Source organism: Pan paniscus, chromosome 12, assembly GCF_029289425.2.
Source record: "Pan paniscus chromosome 12, NHGRI_mPanPan1-v2.0_pri, whole genome shotgun sequence".
Lineage (NCBI taxonomy): Eukaryota > Metazoa > Chordata > Mammalia > Primates > Hominidae > Pan > Pan paniscus.
The window spans coordinates 64,773,723-64,791,991 of NC_073261.2; the positions used below are offsets into that span (position 1 = coordinate 64,773,723).

General features: G+C 43.1%; 1 non-coding gene across 1 annotated transcript; it reads right to left on the minus strand.

Moving 5' to 3' along the window:
• Window positions 1-7,417: 7,417 nt before the first annotated feature.
• On the minus strand, window positions 7,418-7,524 carry LOC112439037 (U6 spliceosomal RNA). The gene has a single exon (XR_003027334.1). It is a non-coding gene; the product is annotated as a U6 spliceosomal RNA (small nuclear RNA).
• Window positions 7,525-18,269: the final 10,745 nt, after the last annotated feature.

Genomic DNA, 18,269 nt, shown 5'->3' on the forward strand with positions numbered 1-18,269 from the left:
CCAGCAATCGCTGCCGACATCCTGACGGCAACCTCCTGAGAGACCCTGAACCAGAACCAACCTGCTAAAGCACTCCAGAATTCCTTACACATAGAAGCTGAGGTAATAAATGCTTGTCATTAAACCATTACATTTTAGGGTAATTTGTTACTCGGAAATCGATAACTAATACAAGATGATAACGTAAAAGTACTTAAAACATAAACAGTAAGCACTCAGTAAATGTTGATCACTGTTGTTACTGCAATGTTCCGCTTTGTATCCTTAGCACCTAACACTTGCTACCTGGTAGGAGCCCAATATACAGCATGCAAGAAAGAATAAATGAATGTACACACAAAGTAAAAGTGAAGGATTGAGGCAATTGTCCATGGTAGTTGTTTCTGAAGTTATTTGAGCAAGGACATTTTCTTTCTTTCTTTTTTTTTTTTTGAGACGGAATCTCCCTCTGTCGCCCAGGCTGGAGTGCAGCGGCATAATCTCAGCTCACTGCAACCTCTACCTCCTGGGTTCAAGTGATTCTTCTGCCTCAGCCTCCCGAGTAGCTGGGACTACAGGCGCATGCCACCATGCCCAGCTAACTTTCGATTCTTTAGTAGAGACGGGATTTCACCATATTGGCCAGGCTGGTCTCAAACTCCTGACCTCGTGATCCGCCCGCCTTAGCCTCCCAAAGTGCTGGGATTACAGGCATGAGCCACTGTGCCCAGCCGAGCAAGAACATTTTCAAAGAAAATCTTACCTCTATTTTTGGCCACAGTTGACTCAAGAAAACAAAAACCTGGTATTTCAAATGGATGGAATTTAATACTAGGAATTGGTTACATAGACAATGGAAGTCCTGGGAAGCCAAATAGAGAAGGATGAGGAAATCCAGAGATTAGGGCCAGGCACAGTGGCTCATGGCTGTAATCCCAACACTTTGGGAGGCCGGCGTGGGAAAATTGCCTGAGCCCAGGATCTTGAAACCAGCCTGGGCAACACAGTGAGACCCCATCTGTGTATAAAAAGAAATTTTTTTGGCCAGGTGTGGTGGCTCATGCCAGTAATCCAGAACTTTTTGGAAGGCCAAGGAGGGTAGACAACTTGAGGTCAGGAGTTTAAGACCAGCCTGGTCAACATGGCAAAACCCCATCTCTACTAAAAATACAAAAATTAGCTGGGAGTGGTGGCACACACCTGTAGTCCCAGCTACTCGGGAGGCTGAGGCATGAGAATCACTTGAACCCAGGAGGCAGAGGTTGCAGTACACAGAGACTGCACCACTGCACTCTAGCCTGGGCAACACAGACAGATTCTGTGTCAAAAAATAGAAAAAGAAAAAAAGGAAAAGAAAATTAATTTAAAAAAAAAAAAAAAAGGAGGGCCAGGAGCAGTGGGCTCACGCCTGTAATCCCAGCACTTTGGGAGGCCAAGGCAAGCAGATCACTTGAGGTCAGGAGTTCGAGACCAGCCTGACCAACATGGAGAAACCCCATCTTTACTAAAAATACAAAATTAGTCTGCTGTGGTGGCACGTGCCCGTAATCCCAGCTACTCAGGAGGCTGAGGCAGGAGAATTGCTTGAATCCGGGAGGCGGAGGTTGCAGTGAGCCGAGACTGCGCCTCTGCACACCAGCCTGGGCAACAAGAGTGAAACTCCATCTCAAAAAAAAAAAAGAAAGGAAATCTAGAGATTAGCTATAGCAAGATGCTGAATTATTCCTAGAGCTGGAGGAGCAATGAGAAGAGATTGAACTGCCAGGGTTCAGAAGCTGGCCATGCCTACCAGAAGACGGTTGTTGGGCCAGAGCCATGAAAGAGAAGCCATCTGAGGCAGAGATAGAAACATCTTGCCTTCTTCCTTTCTCTTACCCTTTCTCTTCCACCAGTGCATCCCATTGGGCAAATCTCCCTAGAAGCCAGCTAGCAAGGGAGCCTGGGAAATGAGTGAAACACGTGAAATATGAAATAGAGAACAGGAGAAGGGTGAGGAATGGGTCTGAGTGGAAAATATATGTACATAATTAATATATGTAATTAGATGCATATGTCCATGTATATGCATATATGGATATAGAAATATACATAGAAAATGATAAAAACAGATATGGAAAATGAACAGCACACACCAATAACAAAAACAGATAAAAGCATTATTTATTTTATAAGTTTCAATGGAAAGCATTTATACTTGTGGTACATATGACAAGCGCACAAGTCAATATGTTAGTAGTCTCCAGTATGAATTTAATATGTTGCATATTTGAATGTGTATATTGTTTTTATTTTGTTTTGTTTTGTTTGTTTGTTTGTTTTTGAAACAGAGGCTCGCTCTGACGCCCAGGCTGGAGTGCAGTAGCGTGATCTTGGCTCACTGCTAGCTTCACCTCCCAGGCCCAAGCAATTCTCGAGCATCAGCCTCCCAAGTAGCTGGGTTTACAGGTGTGCACCACCACATCCAGCTAATTTTTGTATTTTTTAGTAAAGATGGGGTTTCACCACGTTGGCCAGGCCGGTCTCAAACTCCTGACCTCTAGTGATTTGCCCACTTCAGCCTCTGTTTTTATTTTTAATTTGTAAATAAAATCTTTCCTTTGGGTAACTGTAAATCTATGTGATCAAACAAAACATCTTATTTTATTTTATTTCTTTTTTAAGGCTAGTTAAGTGAAGCAGTGAGGATAAACACTTTTACTCCCAAAAGATGTTTTGTGGTTTTTTTAAGTATTTTTTTTTTGAGACAAGAGTCTCATTCTGTCACCCGGGCTGGAGTGCAGTGGTGCTCTCTCAGGTCACTGCAACCTCCTCTTCCTGGGCTCAAGTGATCCTCCCACGTCAGCCTCCCAAGTAGCTGAGAATACAAGTGTGTGCTGCCACACTCAGCTGATTTTTGTATTTTTTGTAGAGACGGGGATCTCGCCATATTGGCCAGGCTGGTCTTCAACTCTTCGACTCCAGCCATCTGCCCGCCTAGGCCTCCCAAAGTCCTGGGATTATAGGTGTGAGCCACTGCATCCAACCCAAAAATGTTATTTTTCTTTGGCCATAAATGACTATATTAAGATCCTTGGCTGGGCCCAGTGGCTCACACCTGTAATCCCAGCACTTTGGGAGGCCAAGGTGGGCAGATCACCTGAGGTCAGGAGTTCGAGACCAGCCTGCCCAAAGTGGTGAAACCCCATCTCTACTAAAAATACAAAAATAATCCAGGCGTGGTGGTGGGTGCCTGTAGTCTCAGCTACGTGGGAGGTTGAGACAGGAGAATCACTTGAACCTGGGAGGTGGAGGTTGCAGTGAGCTGAGACCACTCCATTACACTCCAGCATGGGAAACAAGAACAAAACTCTGTCTCAAAAAAAAAAAAAAAAAAAGTCCTTGATGAAATTTTAAGAAAATAATATTATTGTATAAATGTTAAATTTTGTTTTTTAAAATACTACTGTGATTGTGTAAGAGAACAACCTTGCTTTTTAGGCACTATATACTGAAGTGGTTAGGGGTAAAGGGGCATCATTTATTATATGTGTCAAATTGTTCAAAAAAGAATTATATATACATATATGAAGAGAGAAAAAACAATACAGCAAATGTGGTAAATATTAACTTTTGGAGAATCTGGGTGAAGAGAATTTTTTTCTTTTTCTGAGACAGGGTCTCACTCTGTCACCCAGACTGGAGCACAGTGGCACAATCATGGCTCATTGCAGGCTCAACCTCCCAGGCTCAAGTTACCCTCCCACCTTAGCCTCTCAGGTAGCTGGGACCACAGGTCCACGCCACTATGCTCAGCAAACTTTTTATATTTTATAGAGATAAGGACTCCCTATGTTGTCCAGGCTGGTCTCAAACTCCTGGGTTCAAGCGATCCTCCCACCTCAACCTCCCAAAGTTCTGGGGTTACAGGTGTGAGCCACCACACCTGGCTGGGAATTCTTTATACTATTCTTGCAACATTGATCTAAGTCTGAAATTCTTTCAAAATTGAAAGGCCAGGCTTGGTGGCTCATCCTTTAATCCCAGCACTTTGGAAGGCCAAAGCAGGCGGATCACTTGAGGTCAGGAGTTCAAGACCAGCCTGGACAACATGGCGAAACCCTATCTCTATTAAAAATGCAAAAATTAGCTGGGCATGGTGGCATGCCCCTGTAATCCCAGCTACTTGGGAGGCTGAAGTGGGAGAATTGCTTGAGGCTACAGTGAAACTCCATCTCAAAAAAAAAAAAAAAGACGATGAGGTTTCGCCCTGTTGGCAAGGCTGTTCTCGAATTCCTGGTCTCAAGTGATCTGCCCACCTCGGCCTCCCAAAGTGCTAGGATTACAGGTGTGAGCTACCATGCCTGGCCAAATCTAAATTTCTTTCTTTCTTTTTTTTTTTTTTTTTTTTTTAGATGGAGTCTTGCTCTGTCACCCAGGCTGGAGTGCAGTGGCGTGATCTCGGCTCACTGCAACCTCCGCCTCCCAGGTTCATTATTTTTAGAATAAACTAAAAAGTTATCTCTCATCCATGTCTTCAATCACCAATAACTCATCACCAATAACTAGTCTTTATTACTTATTCTTATGTAACTTTCCAGAGTTTCTTTATGCCTGTGCTTATCAGCAAATACATATTCTTTTTATTTTTTATTTTATGTTTGTTTAGAGATAGGGTCTTGCTCTGTCATCCAGGCTGAAGTGCAATGGGGCAATCATAGCTCATTGAAGCCTTGAACTTCTGGGCTCAAGCAATCCTGCCTTAGCCTAGGAGTACAGGCACGCACCACCACGCCTGGCTAATTTTTTTTTTGTTTGTTTCTTTGTTTAGAGATGGGGATCTCCCTATGTTAGGCTGAATTTTATTTTTTTAAAATCCCCACATAAGGACACGTTTAGGATCTGCCTTTTTTTTTTTTTTTTTTTTTTTTTGAGACAGAATCTGGCTCTGTCACCCAGGTTAGAGCGCAGTGGTGCAATCTTGGCTCACTGCAACTTCTGCCTCCCTGGTTCAAGCGATTCTCCTGCCTCAGCCTCCCAAGTAGCTGGAGTTACAGGTGTGCACCACCACGCCTGGCTAATTTTTGTATTTTTAGTAGAGACAGGGGTTTCACCATGTTGGCCAGGCTGGTCTCAAACTCCTGACCTCAAGTGATCTGCCTGCCTCAGCCTCCCAAAGTGCTAGGATTACAGGCATGAACCACCGCGCCCAGCCTAATTTTCTTTTTTTCAATAGAGACAGCATCTCATCATGTGGGCCAGGTTGGTCTTGAACTCTTGCCTCAAGCATTCCTCCCATCTCTGCCCCACAAAGTGCTAGGATTATAGGTATGAGCCACCTCGCCCAGGCTGCTTCTATTTTTTCAGGCTAAATAACATTCCATTGCATGTATATACCACATTTTGTTTATCCATTCATCCACAGATGGACATTTTGGTTTGCTTCCATTTCTTTCTTGACTATTGTGAATAGTCAAGAACTTGACAACTCTATGAGGTTAGGTAAAAACTAAACCTGAGAGAATTAAAGTAATACCCAGGAGTACACACAGCTGGTCATCATCAGATCTAGGATTAGATTCCAGAAGCTGTGTCTCTTCTTCTCTGCTATATCACCTCCTAGTTATCACAGGTGCTCTACTTTTCAATACTATCTACATGAGGGGCCGTCTCTCATATGATGTTAGTAAACAGATAAATAGGTACAGTCACCATGGAGGGCAATTTGGCAATGTTTGTCAAAATGATATATGTACATTTGCAATAATAGTGCACTTAATACTAACTGTACGTGTAAAAAAAGTTAAGATAGTAAATTTTATGATATGTGTTTTTTTACCACAATGTAAAACAAATCATTTTTTAAATGACATATAGACATACCCTTTGACTCAACATTGTAACTAGATATTTATCCTATTCATATATAAATATGTGGAAAATGATGTGTCTTCAAGAATATTAATAGCAATCTTTTTTGTATTAACAAAAGATTAGACTCACATGTCCATCAGAAGGAGGCCCGTGAAATAAATTATGCTCCACTGTACAATGGAATACTAGTCAGTCCTTTAAAAGGAAGATATTTATACTGACAGGGAAAATTGCCATGATACATTGGAAAGTGTGAAAGGCAAGCAACTGTGTAAAAAACAGGTGGGAGGTAGGGGATAAGAGGAGAGGGAAAGAAAAAAATATATATTTGCTTGTATATTGATAGGCTATCTCTGAAAAGAAACCCAAGAAATTCATAACATTAGGCTGGGCCCAGTGGCTCACACCTTTAATCCCAGCAAAAACTTTGGAAGGCTAAGGCAGAAGGATTGCTTGGGCCCAGGAATTTGGGGGCTATGCTCTATGACCATGCCTGTGAATAGCCACTGCATTCCAGCCTGGGCAACACAGTGAAACCCTGTCTCTAAAAAACAAACAAAAAGCGGTTAGGGGCCTTATTTTAACCTTCCAAATGCTTGAAGTCATTTGTGACCACCACCCGCCCCCCCGCCACCCCCCCCCCCCGGCTCCCAGCCTTCCCTTTTACCAGTGGAATAACCCCGACCTTTAACCTTCTCTCATATACCAATATAGCACCTGTTCAATCATTCTGGCTTCTCTGAGCTCTCCAAATCTTTCTTAAAATGTAGATTTACAATTGGTTCGTGATATTTTAGTAAGGATTAGACATATCAAATATTGTGGAAGGATTATTGATTGACTATGTTTACACATGTCCTCCCATTAACACTTTCTCATGTTAGCTTTTCCAAGACTTCTTTTTTTTTTTTTTTTTTTCTGAGACAAGGTCTCACTCTGTCACCCAGGCTGGAGTGCAGTGGCATGATCTCAGCTCACTGCAACCTCCGCCTCCTCAAGATCAAGTGATCCTCCCACTTCAGCCTCCCAAGTATTTGGGAATACAGGCACACACCACTACACCCGGCTAATTTTTTGTATTTTTATTAGAGACGGGGTTTTGCCATGTTGCCTGGCTGTTCTTGAACTCCTGGGCTCAAGTCATCTACCTGCTGTGGCCCCACAAAGTGATAGGATTACAGGCATATGCCACCATGCCTGGCCAATATCTCTGTTCTGAACCATCTTTCTGGGAACAAAATCATGTGGCTGATGTCAATTAAGGTGTGGCCCACATCCCAGAGTTAATATGGTTTGTTTGTTTTAATTTTTTTTTTTTAGATGGAGTCTCCTTCTGTTGCCCAGGCTGGAGTGCAGTGGTGTGATCCTCCTGCTTCAGCCTCCCAAGTAGCTGGGATTACAGGCACCCACCACCATGCCTGGCTAATTTTTTTTTTTTTTTTTTGTATTTTTAGTAGAGATGGGGTTTCACCATGTTGGCCAGGCTAGTCTTGAACTCCTGGCCTCAAGTGATCTGCCCATCTTGGCCTTCAAAAGTGTTAGGATTATAGGCATGAGCCACCGCGCCCAGCCGGTTGTTTTTAATTGGAAAAATATGGAATGCTTCATGAATTTGCATGTCATCCTTGTGCAGGGGCCATGCTAATCTTCTTTGTATCGTTCCAATTTTAGTATATGTGCTGCCAAAGCAAGCACCAGAGCTGATGTTTTTTATGTCAAAAAGAGATCCATGGATTGCAAACCCACCCATCTGTGGCATGGGGAATGATGCCAGAATACCCTCCTTTAACAGAACCCAAAGGCAAAGAGGTGAGAGAGGAACAGTGGCCCCACGTCACTGGGGAATGACACAGACCAATTTAGTCAATTCGGCAGAATATTCAGTCAATCCATATATCTGATACACTAATTATCTGCAATGCATGCTAAACACCATATCTAAGACCAGAGTTTTCACACTACAGTACTTCTTAACTAAAAAGGGGTTTTCTCCGCCAGTCTATTAATTTACTGAGAGTTCAAGACTTTAGTTAAAGATAAGGGATGGAGGCAACCCGACCCATCAGCAGCCAATCAAGAGACATTTTTCTGAGAACAAAGGTGAAAGAAGGTCAATGGAGGAGCCGGTACCCAATTCCAGATTCTAGAGGTCACAACCACTTTCAATCGTTTCCTCCCAGAAGTCTTTGCTTTCTAACCCCTGGATGGCCTTGTTGTTTTACCAACAGATAGAAACCTAGGTGGATTGAATTAATTTTGCTAGCATCAATCCATCAATCACAGGCTTGTTAAATATTAATGCATTAGGCCAAAATGACCTCAGGTTCTCCAAGAGGTATCCAGGTAACATAATTCAACTGCATTAGCAACTAGAGCTAACCTAAATACACACACACACACACACACAGAGAGAGAGAGAGAGAGAGCTACATTGCCAGAGAATTGTGTTAGGGCAATAAGATTATTTTATCCTATTTTTCAAAATACTGCTTTTGAAATTTTTTAAATGGGATTTTAGTAAATATAGATCACCTCTAAGTATTGTGTGATTAATTTGTATCTTAAAACTCCACGAAGAAGAAACAACTATTCTATAAGGGAGATTTTTTTTATTTCAGTGCATCAATGTAACATGTAGCCATTAAGATATGAGTAGACTGGTGAGTAACCCAGAAAATATTCAGGATATATTGTAAAATGAAAAAACAATGGGTACCATACAATGCCATTAAATACATAATATTTTCTTCTTTTTTTTTTTCCAAGATGAAATTTCGCTCCTGTCACCCAGGCTGGAGTGCAATGGCTCAATCTCAGCTCACTGCTACCTCCACCTCCCAGGTTCAAGTGATTCTCCTGCCTCAGCCTCCCCAGTAGCTGTGGTTGCAGGTGCTTGCCACCATGCCCAGCTAATTTTTGTATGTTTAGTAGAGACAGAGTTTCACTGTGTTGGCCAGGCTGGTCTCAAACTCCTTTCCTCAGGTGATTTACCCACCTTAGCCTCCCAAAGTTGCTGGGATTACAGGCATGAGCCACTGCACCCAGCCTAAAAAAAATTTGTTGTTTACCTAGAATTAAAATATAACCAAGTGTCTTGTATTTTAGGCAACCCTATATGTGCAGATTCTCAGCTGTCTTTCATTCTAAGAAAATACCAAAATCCACCTTCATTCCCACCTCCATCTATTCATCACTCAGATACCCAGAAGGTATCTATCATGCCTGCCATACCATATCTCCTGTTGCCCTTGACAGCCCTGTTTGGGCCTGGCATGATCTGGCCTCCTTTTCTCCCCACCACCTTCACAGCTGACTGGAGGCTGGCCTAGGGGATTACTAGAACCTCCATCTCAGAACTCAGCGCCTATTCACTAGTCAGCCAAATTCCAGCTGAAACTGAGTTGCAACAGTGTCAGTGCAATAGGAGACCCCTGGTCGTAGGAGATTTGGCACCCATCACCCTTGGTTACCCTCCAGAAGTGTCAAATGCAGCCTCTGCCTAACAGTGCCAGTGCTCCTCCCCATAGCCCTGATGCTCACAGCCCCCTGGGAAAGGAACCTAGTCCCGGGCTCACTGCCATTGTCAGTGAGGTGGGGAATGTGTAATCTCTCAGGAAGAACTGGGGCATGGTAGATATTCCTGGAACACTGAGGTTCATCTTGATTATATATAACTGTACTATACTTGTTTTCCACATCTGTCTCTCCTAGACTATATATTCCTTGACAGCAAGAGCTATAACTTATGTCCACATGCTGAGAATGAGCACAAAGCCTGGGTAGTTTTACCATGAATGAATGAATGAATGAACCAACAAACAAAATGGCCTACAATAAGGGATAAGTAAGCAAACTGTGGTGCCTCATGAGGCACTATCTACATGAGGGGCCGTCTCTCATATGATGTTAGTAAACAGAGAAATAGGTACAGTCACCATGGAGGGCAATTTGGCAATGTTTGTCAAAATGATATATGTACATTTGCAATAATAGTGCACTTAATACTAACTGTACGTGTATCTATTTTTTTAAGTACATATCTATTTTTTTTAAGTACATGTATTATCTTAATACATAGAAATTTTGGTCGGGCACGGTGGCTTATGCCTGTAATCCCAACACGTTGGGAGGCAGAGGTGGTGGATCACCTGAGGTCAGGAGTTTGAGACCAGCCTGGCCAACATGGTGAAATCCTGTCTCTACTAATAATACAAAAATTAGCTGACCAGGTGCAGTGGCTCACGCCTGTAATCCCAGCACTTTGGGAGGCCGAGGCGGATCAGGAGGTCAAGAGTTCGAGACCATCCTGCCCAAAACCCCGTCTCTACTAAAAATACAAAAATTAGCTGGGTGTGGTGGTGTGCCCTGTAGTCCCAGATACTCGGGAGGCTGAGGCAGGAGAATCACTTGAACCCGGGAGGCGGAGGTTGCAGTAAGCCAAGATCGTGCCACTGCACTCCAGCCTGGTTAAAGAGTGAGAGTCTGTCTCAAAAAAAAAAAAAAAAAAATTGGCCAGATGCGGTGGCTCACGCCTGTACCCAGCACTTTGAGAGGCTGAGGCAGGCAAATCACGAGGTCAGGAGATCGAGGCCATCCTGGCTAACACGATGAAACCCCGTCTCTACTAAAAATACAAAAAAAAAATTAGCTGGGCACGGTGGCGGGTGCCTGTAGTCCCAGCTACTTGGGAGGCTAAGGCAGGAGAATGGCGTGAACCCGGGAGATGGAGCTTGCAGTGAGCTGAGATCATGCCACAGCACTCCAGCCTGGGCGACAGAGCGAGACTCTGTCTCAAAAAAAAAAAAAAAAAAAATTAGCTAGGTGTGGTGGCACATGCCTATAATCCCAGCTACTCGGGAGGCTGAGGCAGGAGAATCACTTAAACCTGGGAGGTAGAGGTTGCAGTGAGCCGAGATTGCACCATTGCACTCCAACCTGGGCAACAAGAGCGAAACTCTGTCTCCAAAAAATAAATAAATAAATAACGAGTAAATAAAATAAAATCTATGGTCAGACCACAGTCAAGACTGGCAGAAAATCTGGAGTCATAAATAATTTAGAGACTAGTACTCGGCACAAGATTTTTCTACAAATTTGCTCAATTTCAAAATAAATATTTTTATGCAGCTAAGAATCCAGAGGGACTTTAGCCTCTGAAGCACTGGAATAAGTAAACCTGCAGGCCTCAGAATTTGAGCTCCTTTTAAAATTGGCTCAGCACAGGTCATCAGGACCTCCTGAGACTATGTCACGGTGCATCCTTAACCTTTAAATTAAAAAAAAAAATTCTGGGTGTGGCAGCTCACATCTGTAATCCCAGCATTTTGGGAGGCCAAGGTGGGTGGATCACCTGAGGTCAGGAGTTCGAGACCAGCCTGGCCAACATGGCAAAATCCTGTCTCTACTAAAAATACAAAAATTAGCCAGACATGGTAGTGCACTTCAGTAGTCCCAGCTACTCGGGAGGCTGAGGCAGGGGAATGGCTTGAACCTGGGAGGCGGCGGTTGTAGTGAGCTGAGATCATGCCATCACACTCCAGCCTGGGTGGCAAAGTGAGACTCTGTCTCAAAAAATAAATAAATAATAAAAATAAATTTGCTCAAGCTAAAAGATTTTCCTTTTCAGAGGGCACTGTTTACTCTCATGCTCTTCATACTCTAATGTGACAGAAATCCTATCTATTCAACACAAATTGAGAGGAACATCTAGCCATGACATGGTTTGAGCAATAAAGACCAAAAGCATGTCCTTCATTCTCCCAGATAATCCCTGTTGTCTTTTTGCATTTCATGTTTGAATTCAGATTGTATTTAAGTGCTAGCCTAGTTCACAGAACCCACAGATCTAGGTGAATATCTCCCCAAACTTTTCATCGTGATCCTTCCCTAAAACCTTTGTTAGCTCCTGGTTGCCCAATCCAAATTCCTCAACCATCACATTCCCACAGAAGATAATTTCAATCTGCCCTTTCAATCTTTTATTAATCTCTTCTGCCTTAACTGCATTTGCCTCTGGTGTTTTACTCGTATAAATGCCTAATTTAAGTCCTCCTTCCCTTGCAATCTTCTCAGGTCCTCCCTATCAGAAGACTTTGAGAGCTCTCCTTCAAATTTTTCTGAATAGCTTTTACTCTGCACCTTTTTTTGGCCCTTATTATTTTTCTGGCTTGTATTGTTAACATCCTTTACATGTGTTCATCTGGCATTTGGTATTCGCAAGTAGAAAATGTCATCGCTGAAGGTGGAACGAACCAGCTAGCTGATCTTCACAAGATGGGTCAATGTACCACCAGGTAGGGTCAGAAATTCAGTTTGGTACATTCCCATTACCTGAGTGGCATCTTAAAATTTCCAGAAATAACACCATGCTCAGACTTAAGGGACTGAATCATGTTAACCAAAACCTCCCAAGGATGATTTACAAACCAGAATGTGTTCTTATTTTGCAGTGGGAGTGGCCATTTATATACGCTACTATCCTTCTAATGAAAACCAAATTACGGATAAAGACGTTGCTAGTGAGCAGAGACAAGAAGATAGAAAGGAATTGGCTCCATAACCATGTGCTCATGATCTATTGCTGCTGTAACAAATTACTATAACCTTAGTGGCTAACAACGAACAAATTTACTTTTTTTTTCTTCTTGTTTTCCTCAGACCTCGCAAGCCTGGGTAAATTTACTCTTTTACAGCCATGTAGGTTAGAAGTCTGATTTTATTCTCACTGGACTAAAATCAAGATGTTGGTAGGGTTGTGTTCCTTTCTGGAGGCTCTCAGCTTCTTTCATTTCCCAGCTTCTCAGGCCCTCACACTCCCTAGCTCATGGCCTCTTCCCCTATCTTCAAAGCCAGCCTTGAGTCCTTCTTATTATACATCACATCTGTCCGATCTCCACTTTTCCTTAATTCATCTGCTTTTAAAAACCCTTGTTATGGCCAGGCACGGTGGCTCACACCTGCAATCCCAGCATTTTGGGAGGCCGAGGCGGGTGGATTACTTGAGTTCAGGAGTTCAAGACCATCCTGGCCAACATGGTGAAACCCCGTCTCTACTAAAAATACAAAAATTAGCTGGGTGTGGTGGCACACGCCTGTAGTCCCAGCTACTTGGGAGGCTGAGGTAGAATTGCTTGAACCCGGGAGGCAGAGGTTTCAGTGAGCCAAGATCATGCCACTGAACTCCAGCCTGGGCGACAGAACAAGACCCTGTCTTAAAACAAACAAACAAACAAAACCCTTGTTATTAAATTATTCTTATTGGAATGATATAGGATAATCCCTTACCCATCTTGAATTCATATATATATGTGTGTATATATATATATAGATATACATATATATGAATCCACACATATATGAATCATATATATATGAATACACACACACACACTTGCCTTTATTTATTAATTTTAATCTTTTTTTTTTTTAGAGACTGAGTCTCATTATGTTGCCCAGGCCAGTCTCAAACTCCTGGCCTCAAGGGATCCTCCTGCTTCAACCTCCCAAGTAGCTGGAACTACAGGCTTAAGCCACTGCTCTTACTTATTATTTTGCTTTGTTTTTGTTTCTTGAGACGGAGTCTCACTTTGTTACCCAGACTGGCATGCAATGGCACGATCTCAGCCCACTGCAACCTCCACCTCCTGGGTTCAAGCGATTCTCATGCCTCAGCCTCCCGAGTAGGTGGGATCACAGGTGCGCATCACCGCACCCAGCTAACTTTTTTGTATTTTTAGTAGAGTCGGGGTTTCACCATGTTGGCCAGGCTGGTCTTGAACTCCTGACGTCAGATGATCCACTCACCTCTGCCTCCCAAAGCGCTGGGATTATGGGCATAAGCTACCGTACCTAGCCTGTTTTTGTCTGTGTATACATTTGGCAGGGGAGGGGGAGGGGGCGGAAAGGCAGAGTCTGGCTCTGTTGTCTAGGCTGGAGTGTAATGGCATCATCATAGTTCACTGCAACCTCGATTTCCTGGGCTCTCAAGCATTCCTTCCTCCTCAACCTTCAGAATAGCTGGGACTACAGGCACACATCAACACACTCAGCTAATTTTAAAAATGTTTAGTAGAGACAAGATTTCGCTATGTTGCCCAGACTGGTCTTGAACTTCCTGAGCTCAAGTGATCCTGCCCACTCAGCCTCCCAAAGTGCTGGGATGAGCCACCACACCCGGCCGTTAATATTTATTTTTGTTGTATGTATTTATGATGTACAACATGATGTTTCAATATACATATACATAATAAAATGATAACAATAGTCAAGCTGATGAACATATTCGTCATCTCACATACTTACCTTTTTTTTTGTGGTAAGGTCACCTAAAATCTATTGCTTGCCAGCCTTCCAGTATACAATATTATTTATTACAGTCTTCATGCTGTATATTAGATCTCTAGATTTATCATCCCACATAACTGTAGCTTTGTACCCTTTGAACTATATCTCCCCATTAAGACCATGAAGGTTCTTAATGCCATCTGTAAAGTCTCTTTACCATTGTTAGATATGAGTTCTAAATTTCTCTTCAAAGAATTAATATGTCAGTATGTTCAATTCTTTGCCTTCTACTTTTAAACTTAACTTCCTTGTGAAGCAACCTTTTTCGATTACCTGCTCCACCCTGACTCATTCTGATTACCTGCTCCGCCCTGACTCATTCTCCACCCTGACTCATTCTCCACCCTGACTCATTCCAATTTCCTGCTCTGCCATAACCATTTTCCCCACCAAACCACTCAACCCGTCACTCTCTTTAAATCAGCCAATCGGAATTAGTTTAGCCTGTGCGGTCTAACCCTGGCGAATAGGGGAATGACGCAGCAGCAGGGGCCACATGCGTCAGGGATAAGAACCCCTTCCCCTCCCTTGTCCAAGTGTGCACTCACCATTGCTCCATCTGTAAGGGCGCACCCTTCTATAGAAGTACATTGCCTTGCTAAGAATTAAAAATAAAATTTTATATTCGAGTGCTATTTCTTTCGTGGCACCGAAACTTTATTTATAACACCATGTAAAGCAGCATATCTACAGATTCTAGGAACATCTTTGGGAGGCCATTATTCTGCCTACTACAATCAAATTTCCAAAAAGATATTTATAGGAAGCTAATATATTGAGTATGAATATTAGCACATATGTAAAATAAGAAAATATTACTTTTATTCCCAAATTTGGGCTCCCATTCAACTAAAGTGATAGGAATGTAATAATCACTGTTGAGGGCAGCCTATGTGGTACCTGGGATACCAGAAGAGCTCACATTTCTAGGCTGTAATGCCCAAAAATCCCGGCCTGAGGCCATGTGGTCCCCTACCATGCAATAGTACTCTATTCCATGGGGTGTGGGCATTTTTGCCCAAGCAGAACACCGTGAGGTCCTAAACACCAGCATCCACTCTAAAGTCTTTACCCCTCCCTGGGTCCCCAAAATAGTAATAAAGTTCATGAGACTCCAGGACCCTTCCTTGTCTTCCCCACTCCCACTTCATTCCTCTCCCAGGCAGATAGCTCTCTCTTTCTTCCCTCCCTTTCTCCACTGGTTTTAACACTTTTACAAAAGACCGGAAGAGCATTTGGCTTTAAGCGGCTATTGGCTTTCCCTCTTGCAAAATTCCGAGGAAGGGAATTACAAAAGACCTAGACACAAAGGACCTGTGTAGAGTGGGGTGAGCGGGGTTGTGTGGGGGCTGAGAAATACTGTAGTGAGCAAAACACACTGCTACAATTAATAAATTAACATCACAAAAAACTGTCCTGTCACATAAATATAGCCTACTATTTTATCTTTTTCTACCAGGATCTATTTTTGTTTTTTTAATTTTTAGTAGAGACAAGATTTCGCCATGTTGGCCAACATGGTCTCAAACTCCTGGCCTCAAGTCATCCACCTGCCTTAGCCTCCCAAAGTACTGAGATTACAGGTGTGAGCTACCAGACCCAGCCATGATCTATTTCCATTTCGATGACTTCTTTCCTCTTCTGTACAAATAGAACTGGTAAATTCTGACTCTTTCGTAGTCTTTTCTTTTTTTTAAGGTTCTTTATAAACCTTGAAACTTCTGTTTGCATTTGTCATATACCTGTGGATTTTTTTTTTTTTTTTCCTTTTTTGGGGGTTGGGGAGTGGCGGATAAAGCAGGCTCTCCATTTATTGCCCAGGCTAGAGTGCAGTGGCTCACTGCAGCCTCAGACCTACCGGGCTTAAGCCATTTGCTTGCCTCAGCCTCCCAAAGTGCTGGGATTATAGGCGTCAGCCACCATGCCCAGCCCTTGTGAATGTTTCTAATACTAAGTTTTATCTATACTAGCTAATTTAACCTGTCTGCTCGCTTAAGAGATTTGTGGACACACCTTAATCTATTAGTGAGATATTTACAAAATAATAGATTAGGCTAGGATGGATTCTTTCTGTCTGAAGATAACAAATCTATATTTGTGTATGTGTATGTATGTTTGGTGCTCTTATTTTTATTATTATTTTTTATCGTTTTTTGAGGCAGCGTGTCCCTCTGTCGCCCAAGCTGGAGTCAATGGCGTGATCTCTGCTCGCTGCAACCTCTGCCTCCCAAGCTCAAGTGATTCTCATGCCTCAGCCTCCCACGTAGCTGGGATCACAAGCATGCACCACCAGGCCTGGCTAATTTTTTGTATTTTTAGCAGAGACGGTGTTTCACCATGTTGGCCAGCCTGGTATTGAGCTCCTGGCCTCAGGTGATCTGCCTGGCTTGGCCTCTAAAAGTGCTGGAATTACAGGTATGAACCACCGTTCCCGGCCCTTTGTGCACTTATTTTTAGTTATTATTTTTATTATTATTATTGTGGCAAAATGTACATAAAATACAGATTACCATTTTAAAGTGTACAGCTCAGTGGCTTTAAATACAATGTTGTCCAACCATCACTATCTAGTTCCAGAAATTTTTTTATCATCCCAACTGGAATCCTGGTACTCATTTTTTTGTTGCTTATTTTTATTTATTTATTTATTTATTATTTATTTATTTATTTATTTATTTTTTTGAGACGGAGTCTTGCTCGCTCTGTCGCCCAGGCTGGAGTGCAGTGGCATGATCTAGGCTCACTGCAAGATCTGCCTCCCGGGTTCATGCCATTCTCCTCCCTCAGCCTCCAGAATACCTGGGACTACAGGTGCCCGCCACCAAGCCTGGCTAATTTTTTGTATTTTTAGTAGAGATGGGGTTTTACCATGTTAGCAGGATGGTCTCGATCTCCTGACCTCGTGATCTGCCCGCCTCGGCCTCCCAGAGTGCTGGGATTACAGGCTTGAGCCACCGCGCCTGGCCTATTTTTTTTTTTTTTTTAAGAAATGAGGTCCCGCTCTGTCAACCAGGCTGGAGTGCAGAGGCACTATCATAGCTCACTGCAGCGTCAAACTCATTGGCTCAAGCGATCCTCCTGCCTCAGCCTCCCAAGTAGCTGGAATTACAGGTGTGTACCACGATGCTCAGCTATTTTTTAAGCAGTCATTCCTTGACGTCCCCCTCAATCTTGTATTTGCAGAGTTTCTCTAGTAATTTTTTTCATCCAGTATAATACATTCACAATCTAAAATACATAAGGCCAGGCACGGTGGCTCATGCCTGTAATCCCAGCACTGTGGCAGGCCGAGGAGGGTGGATCACTTGAGGTCAGGAGTTCGAGACCAGCCTGGCCAACATGGTAAAACCCCGTCTCTACTAAAAATACAAAAATTAGCTGGGTGTGGTGGTGCATGCCTGTAATCCTAGCTACTGGGGAGGCTGAGACCCAAGAATTGCTTGAACCTGGGAGGCGGAGGTTGCAGTGAGCCGAGATCATGCCACTGCACTCCAGCCTGGGCAACAGAGCAAGACTCCATCTTAAAAAGTAAAAATAGAATACATAAATTTCCACCCAGGCCTATAATCCCAGCACTTTGGGAGGCCAAGATGTTCAGATCGCTTGAGCTCAGGAGTTTGAGACCAGCCCGGCCAACATGGTGAGACCCTGTGTCTACTAAAATACAAAAAATTAGCCCAGCATGGTGGCAGGCACCTGTAGTCCCAGTTACTCAGGAGGCTGAGGCAGGAGAATCGCTTGAACCCCGGAAGAAGACGTTGCAGTGAGCCAAGATCGTGCGACTGCACTCCTGCCTGGGTGACAGAGGGTGACTCTGTCTCAAAAAAGAAAAAAAAAAACACATAAGATTTCCCACTATTTCGCACTCTACCTTGTTTCTCTGGAGTGTGCTTCTGCAGTTCCTTATGCAGATGTAAGCAAAATTCTCCTCATTTTTACACAGAACGTACCATCTTAAAAAGTTTTGAACTTTGCATCTTTTTTCACTTAAAAATACATCCTTGGCCAGATACAGTGGCTCAAGCTTGTAATCCCAGTACTTTGGGAAGCTGAGGCAGGGGGATTGCTTAAGCCTGGGAGTTAGAGATCAGCCCACA